The sequence below is a fragment of the Mytilus californianus genome, unplaced genomic scaffold, assembly GCF_021869535.1.
Source record: "Mytilus californianus isolate M0D057914Y unplaced genomic scaffold, xbMytCali1.0.p SCAF_2, whole genome shotgun sequence".
Taxonomy (NCBI): Eukaryota; Metazoa; Mollusca; class Bivalvia; order Mytilida; family Mytilidae; genus Mytilus; species Mytilus californianus.
In genome coordinates, this window is record NW_026262668.1 from 23282276 (window position 1) to 23297482 (window position 15207).

General features: G+C 34.2%; 1 protein-coding gene across 1 annotated transcript in view; it reads right to left on the minus strand.

Annotated features, from left to right (window-relative positions):
- LOC127729509 (uncharacterized) overlaps positions 1 to 15207 on the minus strand; it is a 186925-nt gene that overhangs the window by 49996 nt on the left and 121722 nt on the right. The gene's annotated exons all lie outside the window — the stretch shown is intronic.

The following is a 15207-nucleotide window of genomic DNA, read 5'->3' on the forward strand; positions in this document are numbered from 1 at the left end:
TAGATTCCATAAAGTGGATACCTCGGGTATGCAGGGTCGTTACGATAAAAACATAAAATGTAGAAGGTCCAGTAACAACAACACTTTAAGGAATGTTCCAGTATTTTATTGCGATCGACATGTTTCGGTGGCTAGGCCACCATCATCAAGATAAACAAGAGTGCATACGCTGAAATGTCTCGCATTCTTTATTAATCATTGATATTATGTTGATAGTCCTAAATATAAAGCTTTATTACAACTGTCTCATAAACTTAACATTAACCAAGTAAACTAAACATTGACCAATGAACCATGAAAATGAGGTCAAGGTCAGATGAACCATGCTAGGCAGGCATGTACAGCTAACAATTCTTCCATACAACAAATATAGTTGGACCTATTGCTTATAGTTTAAGAAAAATAGACGAAAACACAAAAACTTAACACTGAGCAATGAACCTTGAAAATGAGGTCAAGGTCAAATAAAACCTGCGTGACTGACATATAGATCATAAAATATTTCCATATACCAAATATAGTTGAACTATTGCATATAGTATTAGAAAAAAAGACCAAAACTCAAAAACTTAACTTTGACCACTGAACCATGAAAATGAGGTCAAGGTCAGATGACACCTGCCAGTTAGACATGTACACCTAACAATCATTCCATACACCAAATATAGTAGACCTATTGCATACAGTATAAGAAAAACAGACCAAAACACAAAAACATAACTATAACCACTTAACCATGAAAATGAGATCAAGGTCAGATGACACCTGCCAACTGGACATGTACACCTTACAGTCCTTCCATACACCGAATATACTAGACCTATTGCTTATAGTATCTGAGATATGGACTTGACCACCAAAACTTAACCTTGTTCACTGATCCATGAAATGAGGTCGAGGTCAAGTGAAAACTGTCTGACAGGCATGAGGACTTTGCAAGGTACGCACATAACAAATTTAGTTATCCTATTACTTATAATAAGAGACAATTTAACATTACAAAAAATCTTTAACTTTTTTTCCAAGAAGTCACTGAACCATGAAAATGAGGTCAAGGACATTGGACATATTACTGACGGAAACTTCGTAACATGAGACATCCATATACAAAGTATGAAGCATCCAGATCTTCCACCTTCTAAAATATACAGCTTTTAAGAAGTTAGCTAACGCCGCTGCCGCCGTAGCCACCTCCGCCGCCGGATCACTATCCCTATGTCGAGCTTTCTGCAACAAAAGTTGCAGGCTTGACAAAAACAATACACAAAATCATGCTAAGGTACAAAATCGGGTTGAGAAAATTAAAACGTCACAATGTTGCTATGGTGAGTAACGTTATAAATAGCAATTGAAAGAGAAAGTGAAAGTAAGTATATATGGAAGTGAACTATCAAAATAAAATAAAATAAAATAAATGTTTTTGTTGTTAAAATGTTTGTTAAAATTGTTCTGCCATCATGTGTTAGCATTCTTGCACAGTGGAACGAATTATACAATTAATTATTGTCAGTTGTGTTCTGTGTAAACTTTGTGTTCAATTAACGTCTTTATTTCCAAATATAGACGACATTTTACTGGCAATTCCGTACCATTTCGACTGGCTTCCCTTTGCCAGAGGTACTACTCCCAATCGCGTCGGGAATGCTGTAAAGTGTTTGACCGCCGAAGGTATAGGGATAAAATTAAATAAAATTATATCGTTGGTCTATGATGAATGTAAATGTTGTGTTCCTCCATTAAACTGTCGGAAGTGGCTGGTAATCTATTAATCTGGTAAAGTTGGTAGTATGTATGATTAACGTATTTTCTGGAACTTACTTCAAAGTGAATTTCATAATAAGAAGTCTGGTGCATATAATTGCCAATGAATTCTGTAAGAGAAAAATAGTCTTATCACAGTTCTTTTCCTCCTGTGCACTTGTTTTTGGTTGAGATGGTTCATCATAATTACAGCATTCCCGACACGATTGGGAGTAACACAAAAACTTAACATAAGCAATGAACCATGAAAATGAGGTCAAGGTCAAATAAAACCTGCCAGACTGACATGTACATCTTAAAATATTTCCATACACCAAATATAGTTGACCTACTGCATACAGTATTAGAAAAACAGACAAAACACAAAAACTTAACATAGAGTAATGAACCGTGAAAATGAGGTCATGGTCAAATAAAACCTGCCAGACTGACATGTACATCATAAAATATTTCCATACACCAAATATAGTTGACCTACTGCATTCAGTATTAGAAAAACAGATCAAAACACAAAAACTTAACATCGAGTAATGAACCGTGAAAATGAGGTCAAGGTCAAATAAAACCTGCCAGACTGGCATGTACATCGTAAAATATTTCCATACACAAAATATAGTTGACCTATTGCATACAGTATTAGAAAAATAGACCAAAACACAAAAACTAAACTATTACCACTGAACCATGAAAATGAGGTCATGGTCAGATGACACCTGCCAGTTGGACATGTAGACCTTACAATCATTACATACACCAAATATAGTTGGCCTATTGCTTATAGTATCTGAGATACGGACTTGACCACGAAAACTTAACCTTGTTTACTGATCCTTGAAATGAGGTTGAGGTTAAGTGAAAACTGTCTGACAGGTATGAGGACCTTGCAAGGTATGCACATACCAAATATAGTTATCCTATTACTCATAATAAGAGAGAAATTAACACAACAAAAAATCTTAATTTTTTTTTCAAGTAGTCACTGAACCATGAAAATGAGGTCAAGGACAATGGACATATGACAGACGGAAACTTCATATCATAAGGCATCTATATACAAAGTATGAAGCATCCAGGTCTTCTACCTTCTGAAATATTAAGCTTTTAATAAGTTAGTTAACGCCGCCGTTGCTGGATCACTATCCCTTATTATATGTCGAGCTTTCTGCGACAAAAGTCGCAGGCTCGACAAAAAATGTGAGTTGTCAGAATCAAAGTATATGTTCATCTGTTTAAAGTATTATTTCTTTTCAATTTTGGGAAGATGATGCTTTAACATTTTTTTTTGGAAGCCTGCTTACAAAAATGTGGTAATCATATCCTGGTAAATTTATTAAAGGAGAAGCAAGAGGCTCCACAAAGCCTGAATAGCTCACCAGGGACTCCAGGGAATATAAAGACCAAATTTCAGTTCTTTTACAAAACTATTTTTAAGTTTTCTTGAACAGAGACTCTTAAAATGTTTGCAAACTGGGTTTTTATTACATTTGTTAGTGTCGTTCTATAGCAATGAACGGTCATAATTCATTAACGTCAAAAGTGAAAATCATCAATATATAAATTGACCTCAATTTTGTCGCTGGTAACAACATATTAAAGTTTGCAAAGCATTGGTAGAGCAGTTCTCAAAGAGAGGCAGAAGATAACAAAGGGGTAGTCAATTACTCATCAGTCAAAAATGAAATGACTATTCCATGGCAAAAAAACAAAAACAAACAACTTTTTACCTTAACTGTATTTGGCAAAACCTTTCAGAATGTTGGATCCTCAGTACTCTTCGCCATCGAAATTTATTTGGCCTTTTTAACTTTTTTTTAATTCGAGCATTACTGATAAGTCTATTGTAGACGAAACGGGCGTCTGGCATACAAAATTTTAATCCTAGTATCTACCTTAGCTATGTTTGGCAAAACCTTTCCGAATGTTGGATCCTCAATGCTCTTCGACATCGAAATTTATTTGGCCTTTTTAACTTTTTTTTATTCGAGCGTCACTGATAAGTCTTTTGTAGACGAAACATGCATCTGGCATACAAAATTTTAATCCTAGTATCTACCTTAGCTATGTTTGGCAAAACCTTTCAGAATGTTGGATCCTCAATGCTCTTTGACATCGAAATTTTTTTGGCCTTTTTAACTTTTTTTTATTCGAGCGTCACTGATAAGTCTTTTGTAGATGAAACACACGTCTGGCATACAAAATTTTAATCCTAGTATCTACTTAAGCTATGTTTGGCAAAACCTTTCCGAATGTTGGATCCTTTTTTTTTTTTTTTTTTTTTTTAACATTAACAAATTCTTTATTGCACTAGTATCTAGTTGTTAACAACTGCCCTATATAGTACAACCATTATATATAGACAATAATAGTGCATTGACTTGACATATCAACGATATAAGGATGAGGCTTAGAAACGGGGAAATGCGAGGCTCTGCCGAGCTTTTTCCCCGTTTAGGGCCGAATCCTTATATCGTTGATATGTCAAGTCAATGCACTATTATTGTCTTTATACTGCAATCTAGAAAAAAAACATTTTCAATTGTTGTTCAATGTGTAAATGTTATTTATTTGATTTAAATATTGGAAACATCCCCCTTTAAAAAGGCCTTATACCGGTATCAGGCGGAGAAATAGACAACGCAATGAAATGTACATTACCTGTTGAAACCCGCAATCAATGGTGAACGAATTCGTTTGAGTATGGACTAAAATATCAACAATAAGCATAAAACATAATGATTTATAGGTTTCAAACAAAAAATATTAACAAGTGAAATATGTTTTTCCAAAAATTGTAAAAGAAATAAGTTTGGGTCGTTCCACGCTTCATTGTATACATTGGAAACGAGAACAGGTTGAAGAGGTCGTATGAATAATTAAATATAGTTTCGGCAACTTTCTATTTAAATATTCATGAGGAAAAGTGATATCGGGTCAGTGACTGTATATGACATAGCAATATACAGTCAACGCATTTTGACTGCTCAAATAGAACGAGTGCAGTATAAATAGGTTTATCCCTGTGTGTTAATCGTCAAATGAACCAGGGGATTGACTTGACGAAAATATATATTCTTCATTGTTAGAATAATTTACATTTGCATTTTACATTCATTTTGCGGATATCTGTTTTCTCCGTTTACGATTTGTTATTTTCAGTGATTTATTTATAAACCCTACAACACGTGTGATTTTCCGTTGGATAAATTTTGTCTATAATATTCTATCAAGGTAAGTTTCAAATATAATGTGCCACTATGATTAATATGACTGAATGTATGATGTTCTTCTATGTGTATATATATCTATTTGAAGTGTCTTCAATCTTTGATATGATCTGATATTATTCTACGTTCACTGAAACGAAAGTAGATATTTCAACATGTTTGATTTCTTCAAAATAGAAAATAAGAAGATATATTGCTAATTTAGAAAACCGCTTTGTGTCCTTTGCTAATTTCATTTGGATAATATTACAAACATCGTGACCCATGGCCATTATGCATGGAATCAGTGATTTTTCTTGCGTAAAGGGAGAAAACTCTTTTTATGCATTACATCCGAATGTTGGATCCTCAATGCTCTTCGACATCGAAATTTATTTGGCCTTTTTAACTTTTTTTTATTCGAGCGTCACTGATAAGTCTTTTGTAGATGAAACACACGTCTGGCATACAAAATTTTAATCCTAGTATCTACTTAAGCTATGTTTGGCAAAACCTTTCCGAATGTTGGATCCTCAATGCTCTTTGACATCGAAATTTATTTGGCCTTTTTAACTTTTTTTTTTATTCGAGCGTCACTGATAAGTCTTTTGTAGACGAATTACGCGTCTGGCATACAAAAATTTAATCCTAGTATCTACCTTAGCTATGTTTGGCAAAACCTTTCAGAATGTTGGATCCTCAATGCTCTTCGACATCGAAATTTATTTTGCTTTTTAATTTTTTTTTATTCGAGCGTCACTGATAAGTCTTTTGTAGATGAAACACGCGTCTGGCATACAAAATTTTATTTCCTAGTATCTACCTTAGCTGTGTTTGGCAAAACCTTTCAGAATGTTGGATCCTCAATGCCTTTCAACGTCAAAATTTATTTGGCCTTCTTAACTATTTTTTATTCGAGCGTCACTGATAAGTCTTTTGTAGACGAAACATGCGTCTGGCATACAAAATTTTTATCCTAGTATCTACCTTAGCTGTGTTTGGCAAAACCTTTCAGAATGTTGGATCCTCAATGCTCTTCGACATCGAAATTTATTTGGCCTTTTTAACTTTTTTTTATTCGAGCGTCACTGATAAGTCTTTTGTAGACGAAACACCTGTCTGGCATACAAAATTTAAATCCTAGTATCTACCTTAGCTGTGTTTGGCAAAACCTTTCAGAATGTTGGATCCTCAATGCTCTTGGACATCGAAATTTATTTGGCCTTTTTAACTTTTTTTTATTCGAGCGTCACTGATAAGTCTTTTGTAGATGAAACACGCGTCTGGCATACAAAATTTTAATCCTAGTATCTACCTTAGCTATGTTTGGCAAAACCTCTCAGAATGTTGGATCCTCAATGCTCTTTGACATCGAAATTTATTTGGCCTTTTTAACTTTTTTTTATTTGAGCATCACTGATAAGTCTTTTGTAGACGAAACACACGTCTGGCATACAAAATTTTAATCCTAGTATCTACTTTAGCTATGTTTGGCAAAACCTTTCCGAATGTTGGATCCTAAATGCTCTTCGACATCGAAATTTATTTGGCCTTTTTAACTTTTTTTTTATTCGAGCGTCACTGATAAGTCTTTTGTAGATGAAACACGCGTCTGGCATACAAAAATTTAATCCTAGTATCTACCTTAGCTATGTTTGGCAAAACCTTTCAGAATGTTGGATCCTCAATGCTCTTCGACATCGAAATTTATTTGGCCTTTTTAACTTTTTTTTATTCGAGCGTCACTGATAAGTCTTTTGTAGACGAAACATGTTTCTGGCATACAAAATTTTAAACCCAGTATCTATCTTTGTCTATGATGAGTTTATTTATTAAAAACAGGGAAACAACTTAAAATCTGAATTCTAAATGTTTATTTCAAGCGTATTATATTTTTATGTGATGAATTATCTGAATTTTTATTGTTTAACTATATTGCAATCATAGTTAGTTAAACAATAAAAATTCAGATAATTTAACTATATTGCAATCATGCGCTGGTGCTTGTTCCACAGGGCACTGGCATGCATCTAGTGTGGTTGTTTTTATTAAAGCAGCTGCTGCTGGCTAGCCTACATATGTAAGAGAAGAGAGTGCCGAGTGAGTAAGCCTCTCCTGCCAGTACATAGCCTCTACAGTGTCAAGACTTCTACAGTGCCCCTCCGCGAGTTAGTAAAAGTAGATGGAACAGGTTCTGGTAAAATAAAAACAGACACAGGAGAAACAGTTCTTTACTCAGACAGAGATGACAACCATCATTTTAAAGGAGTAGCCATCATTCTCAAGAAAGACACTGAGAAGGAACTTATTGAATGGAAACCTGTTAATAGTAGATTGATAACAGCAAAATTGAAAGGAGTGCACACCAACATGACATTTATACAATGCTATGCACCAACAAATGACAGTGATGAAGCTTTGAAAGACACCTTTTATGAACAACTTCAAGCAGAAGTGCGATTGGTACGTCATGATCTTCTGGTGGTGATGGGTGATTTGAATGCCAAAGTGGAAAACTGTGATGGATGGGTAATCTTGATGTATGGACAGGCAGTAAACAACGTCTATTTCGTTTGACTGCATGTGTAATCTCAACTCTTTATAACAACATATTACATATAATAGAACAACGTTAACAAAAGATATAGTGACGTTAACAATGGTTAAATGAAAACAGCGTTAAAAGTAGCGTTAAAATTTGACGTAAATTAAACTGTCTCTAAATCAAAGACAGAAACAGCAACACTGATATGGACAGAATAATATGAAAACATGGATGTGGTACTATAAATGATAATGGAGAAAGACTAGTAGAATTATGTGCAGCTGACAACCTGGTAGTAGGAGGAACACTCTTTCCACATCAAGATATACATAAATTAACATGGTGTTCTCCGAATGGAAGGGATAAGAATCAGATTGACTACCTTATGATAAATGGTACTTGGAGGCATTCATTACTAGATGTTAATGTCAAGAGGGGGCAGATGTTGGAAGTGACCATCACCATATTACTGCAAATATCAAAATGAAATTGAGGAGTACAGAACGTAAAACACTCGTCCCTACACGTTATAATATCGAAAAATTACAAGATCATAAAGTAAAGAATGCATTCATCCTTCAATTAAGAATAAGTTTCAAGCTTTGACAGATAATCCTGACATGATCGCATCAGAAACAACAGAAGTCAACTCAAAAATGGGATCAAATTAGAACAATATACAAAACAACTAGAGAGGACTGTCTGGGTGTTAAACTTGGTAAAAAGATGTAGAAGTGGATAACACCAGGTACTTGGAAGGTTATAGAAGACAGACATCATATGAACAAGTAGACATAAAATCTGAAAGGCTACAAGAAAACACAAAGCAACCTATAGAGTACTAGACAAAAATGTTAAGCGAATGGCTAGAGCAGACAAGAGTGCACACGCTGAAATGTCTCGCCTTCTTTACTAATCATTGATATTATGTTGATAGTCCTAAATATAAAGCTTTATTACAACTGTCACATAAACTTAACATTAACCAAGTAAAATAAACATTGACCAATGAACCATGAAAATGAGGTCAAGGTCAGATGAACCATGCTAGGCAGGCATGTACAGCTAACAATTCTTCCATACAACAAATATAGTTGACCTATTGCTTATAGTTTAAGAAAAACAGACCAAAACACAAAAACTTAACACTGAGCAAAGAACCTTGAAAATGAGGTCAAGGTCAAATAAAACCTGCGTGACTGACAAATAGATCATAAAATATTTCCATACACCAAATATAGTTGAACTATTGCATATAGTATTAGAAAAAAAGACCAAAACTCAAAAACTTAACTTTGACCACTGAACCATGAAAATGAGGTCAAGGTCAGATGACACCTGACTGCTAGACATGTACACCTTACAATCATTCCATACACCAAATATAGTAGACCTATTGCATACAGTATTAGAAAAACAGACCAAAACACAAAAACTTAACTATAACCACTGAACCATGAAAATGAGGTCAAGGTCAGATGACACCTGCCAGTTGAACATGTACACCTTACAGTCCTTCCATACACTGAATATACTAGACCTATTGCTTATAGTATCTGAGATATGGACTTGACCACCAAAATTTAACCTTGTTCACTGATCCATGAAATGAGGTCGAGGTCAAGTGAAAACTGTCTGACGGGCATGAGGACCTTGCAAGGTACGCACATACCAAATATAGTTCTCCTATTACTTATGATAAGAGAGAATTTAACATTACAAAAAATCTTAACTTTTTTTTCAAGTAGTCACTGAACCATGAAAATGAGGTCAAGGACATTGGACATGTGACTGATGGAAACTTCGTAACATGAGGCATCCATATACAAAGTATGAAGCATCCAGATCTTTCACCTTCTAAAATATAAAGCTTTTAAGAAGTTAGCTAACGCTGCAGTCACCGTAGCCGCCGCCGCCGGATCACTATCCCTATGTTGAGCTTTCTGCGACAAAAGTCGCAGGCTCGACAATAAAACAGCTTACATGGAAGGCCTTGCTAGACAAGCAGAAGAAGCAGCAGAAAAGGGCGAACTGGGAAAAATTTATAAAATTACAAGACAAATCTGTGGCAAATTTCGAAGCACTAATGATGTCCCTATAAAAGACAAAAATGGAAGGCTATTGACAACAGAAGACAAGCAAAAAGCCAGATGGATAGAACACTTCAAAGAAGTACTAAACAGACCACCTCCAGATGACGAAGCAATAATAATGAAGCAGTTCAAGATTTGGAAATAAATATCAACTTACCAGACTGACAGGAAATAATAACAGCAATAAAATTGTTAAAAAATGGAAAATCACCAGGGTAGGATAATCTTAATGCAGAACTTTTCAAAGCTGACCCAGAACTTGCAGCTGAAATTCTTCAACCACTATTTACTTCAATTTGGGAAGGAAAAATAATACCTGACGATTGAACCAAAGGCATAATAATAAAATTAGCCAAGAAGGGAGCTCTAATTAGTGACTGCAACAACTGGCGAGGTATTACCCTCCTGTTAATTCGAAGTAAAATCATGGCCAAAATTATTATCCAAAGAATAATTGATCCAATTGATAAACAGCTAAGAGAGGAGAAAGCAGGGTTTCGTTAAGGTAGAGGATGCATTGATCAAATATTTGCTCTTCGTAACATCATCGAACAATGTACAGAATGGCAAAGGCAGCTTTACATCAACTTTGTGGATTTCCAGAAAGCTTTTGACAGCATCAACAGAAAGAGCTTGTGGTGAATACTTAGAGCATATGGAATTCCAAAAGAAATAGTCAAGCTTATCAAAAGTTTCTACAACAATTTCACTAGCAGTGTAGGGCATAACAACATCTGGTTTGAGGTAGAAACAAGAGTTAGACAAGGATGTGTGATGTCTGCTCTTCTTTCATGTCTTTTCAATTTTGTAAAATTTATTTCACCCAGGGCCTGTATAATGCTGGAAATGCCTTTAAATGTTTTTTTTAACACCCTTCAAAAAAAATTTGGGCAAGGGTCTTGACCTCGACTAACCTGCCTGGTCTGGGGGGCATTCACATGATTCACCCAATATAAGTATGCTGAAAGAAAAGATATAATAATGGTTTTTAGAAAAAAGTAACACTGAACAATTCTGAAAATGGAACATATCAAGGAAGAATTATTAGCAACCCCCCACCCCCTGAAAATCAAGTCATCCCATTGTAGTCTTACAATAGTAACTGAAGACCCCTTATCATTATCTAAATTAGTTTTCAAGTTGTGACCATTTGAAATTGTTTTTTTACATTTTTCCCATAGACTTCTATAGTAAACACCTATATTCTATTTTTATCCATGGCGACCATGTTGGTTGTATGGCCGGAACATCAGATATATTTTTCAATCAAGATACTCTAATAATAATTGTGGCTAAGTTCAATTCCATTTGGCCAAGTAGATTAAGAGGAGAAGTAATTTACAAAAAATAATGAAAAATTGACTTTAAAGGGCAATAACTCCTTAAGGGGTCAATTGACAATTTTGGTCATAAAAAAACTTATTTGTAGATCTTACTTTGATGAACATATTTGCTGTTTACAGTTTATCTTTATCATAATAATATTCTGAGGAAACAGAAAATAAAACACAAACTTTATTCTAGACAAGCATTCTGAGAGTATTGCATGGCAATACATAGTCCCCTACCAGGTAAAAGTTCATTATACTGGAACAAAATGCTAACTTGTTATATAACTTGTCATGGTGTAAACAAAAAGTAAATATCAAGTCAATATCTTCAAGAATGACTATTAAATCAGTGTGGAAAACTGATTATATTAGTGAATTTTTCAAGGCCAAGTACCAAAACTTTGCATAAAATTATCAGACCAAAACAAAAATTTAAACTTCATCTGTAACTTGGCATGATAAAACTATACACCAATTATCAATCAATATCCTCAAGCATGATGAAAAAAGTGTGGAAAACACTCTTAGAAATTAGATATGATTAATAGTTCTCTAAAATTAGATATGATTTAATACAACGTATATCTATTTTCAAATTATAATCAAATATAATTATTAGTTCCAAATATTTTTCTTTCATTTGTCACAAACTAATATAGATTTGTAACTTATCTATAAAATGTCGACAACTTTTATCTATACACAATGTAATGTAATGAAATATATACCTCAATAAAAATAGATTATTATCTAATTAAAGAATTTCACCCCATAAACAAATTTTACATATATAGCATTCAGAAAATTAGTTTATACAATTATCAAACAAACAATTTACCAAAGAATGTCTTTTAAAAAATGAGTTATCTCCCTTTGTATAGAAATATGGTTTAACATACAAAATGTAGTATTCTAACATTAGATATGGACCATGATAACTCTGGACTAAATCATCAGACAGGAACCAAATTCGAACTTGATCTATAACTTGTCATGATAAAACTGTATACCAAATATCAAATCAATATCTACAAGAACGAAGAAAAAAAGTGTGGAAAACTGATTTGCGGGACTGACAGCTGGACAGACAGACAGACAGACGGAGTGCAAACCAAAAGTCCCCTTGACTTCGTCAATAGGGGACTAATAACCTAAGAATCATTCAGCTTAAGTTTGATTTAATTTGGTTCAGTAGTTTCAGAAAAGAAGATTTTTTCAAAGTTAGAAAACATGATAAATAAATTGAGTAAAATTGTCCTTAAAGGGCAATAACTCCTTAAGGGGTCAATTGACAATTTTGGTCATAAAAACTTATTTGTAGATCTTACTTTGCTGAACATTTTTGCTGTTTACAGTTTATACTTTATCTATAATAATATTCAAGATAATAACCAATAAAATGCTTCGCTGAGCGCAGCCAGATACGACAACAGAGGTCTAACCCTGAACAGTTGGGGTAAGTTTGGACACAATATTCAAGCTTGATACTTTCTGAATTTGGATTGTGATAAAAATTTTGACATAATATAGGTTTCTAACACAAAATTAATGTGGTCAAAGATCTTAAAAATCTGAAATGGGACATTTAATTTACCTAGAATGGTCAGTTTTTGATGAAATCAAACAAAGTTTAATTTTGGACCCTTTTGACTACAATGTAGTCCAATTTAAAAATGGAGCCCAATTCTCCAAATAAATTGCTTCGCCGAGCGCAGCTGGATACAACCGCAGAGGTCCAACCCTGAACAGCTGGGGCAAAAATGGACACAATATTCGTGCTTGATACAGGTCTGAATTTGGATTGAAATTAAATGTTTGACACATAATAGGTTTCTGACACAGAATAACTGTAGTCAAAGAACTTAGAATTGGTTATATGAATTGAATTTATATTCAATTAATTGCTTTTGTGTAATTCACTATGCTGTTGCAAATTGCCCCCCCCCCCCCTTTTTTTTTTTGCTTTTGTGCAATACACTATACTGTTGCAAATTGACCCCTCCACCCCAAAAAAAAAATAAATCACCCCCTTTTTTTTTTGGCAAATATTTTTCACCCTCCCTCCCCTTCCCCTTTTTCCAAAACCCAAAAAAAAATCTTTCCCTCAAGATATGGTCATTATCTCAATTCAAATTTCCAATGGAGTTTGCAACCATAATTACCCATTTAAATACATCATAAAAGTCTTAAAATAGAAAATGACATACATAATCATGTCTAAAAATAATATATCTTTAATCAGCATTTTTATTAGTAACTTCTAAAAATTAATTGACAGCTAATCACCTCAAGACAATATAAAATTTCTTTATACATAATTTTAAAGCAGTGTAAGGGAGGTAATCCAAATTTAACATTGTACTTAAAAGTGATTGTCCATTAACAAGGAAACCCTTGTTTTCCCCCTTTTTTGCCCCTAATTCCTACTGTTTGAGCCATTACCCCCCAAAGCCAATCCTAACCATCCCTTTGTGGTATGGAAACTTGTTGTACAATTTCAGAGAGATCCATACACCGTTCCACAAGTTATTGTCTGAAAACTAGAAAAAATGCTTATTTGGGCCCCTTTATTGGCCATTAATTCCTAAACTGTTAGGACCATAACCCAAAATCAATCCCAACCTTCCTTTTGTGGTTATAAACCTTGTGTTTAAATTTCATAGATTTCTATTTACTAATTAATACTAAAGTTATTGTCCGGAAACCAAGTGTCTTAGGACGACAAAGACGATGACGACGATGTGATACCAATATACAACCACAAAAATTTTTTGCAGTCGTATAAAAACTAATACAAGGTTAGAACCCCCAAAAATTAAAGACTTTAAATTAATCCCATTGAAATTGGTTAAAAGATTTGTATTTATTTTCAAATGAAGATTTCTTGCTATTGTGCAATACTGTGCAATTTAAGATTTCTTGCTATTGTGATATACTGTGCTATTGTGCAATACTGGCCAATTGAAGATTTCTTGCGATTGCGCAATACTGTGCTATTGTGCAATACTGTGCTATTGCGCAATACTGTGCAATTGAAGATTTCTTGCTATGCGCAATACTGTGCAATTGGAGATTTCTTGCTATTGCGCAATACTGTTTAATTGAAGATTTCTTGCTATTGAGCAATACTGAGAAATTGAAGATTTCTTGGTATTGCGCAATACTGTGGTATTGAACAATACTGTGCTATTGCACAATACTGTGCTATTGCACAATACTGTGCAATTAAAGATTTCTTGTTATTGTGCAATACTGTGTAATCATTTGAAATTTCAAAAATTTTGAAGAAAAAAAATATGAACCCCCAGAAAAAAATAATCCCCCCAAACTTTTTGAGCCCCCACCCTTGAAGTAATTACCCCCAAATTAATTCCAGTCTTCCCTTTGTGGTATGGAACCTTGTAGTACAATTTTAGAGAGATCCATACACTTAAACACAAGTTACTGTCTGGAAACTAGAAAAATGCTTGTTTTGGCCCATTTTTGCCCCTAATTCCTGAACCGTTGGGGTAATTACCCCAAAACTCAATCCCAGCCTTCCCTTTGTGATATGGAACCTCGTGGTACAAAATTTATTGTCCGGAAACTAAAAATATGCTTGTTTTTGGCCCCTAATTCCTAAACTGTGGGTACCATAACCCCAAAAATCAATGCCAACCTTCCTTTTGTGGTATTGAACATTCTGGGAAAATTTCTTAGAGATCCATTCACTTAAACTTAAGTTATTGTCCGAAATCCAAATGTGTCTTCGGAAGATGCCAAAGCAGACGATGATGATGACGACAACACCATAGCATTATACGACGCAAAATATTTTTTGCGGTAGTATAAAAACTGCAAAATTTCCTTAAAAGTACCAATTTAGTGGCAGCAACCCAACAATGGGTTATTAAATTCATCTGAAATTTTAGGGCTGATAGAACTTCACCTAATGAACTAACTTTTATCCCATGTCAGATTTGCTCTAAATGCTTTAGTTTTTGAGGTATATGCCAAAAACTGCATTTTACCCCTATGTTCTATTTTTAGCCATGGCCGCCATGTTTTTTTTAAGAAACAGAAAATAAAACACAAACTTTATTCTATATACCCTAAGGATTATTCAGCTTAAGTTTGGTTGGAATTGGTTCAGTAGTTTCAGAGGAGAAGATGTTTGAAATAGTTTACACCGGATGGAAGACGACGGACGCCAAAGTGATGGCAAAAGCTCACATTTCCTTTGGAAAAGTGAGCTAAAAATGAAGCATCCTGTCGTACAACATGTACAACCCCAA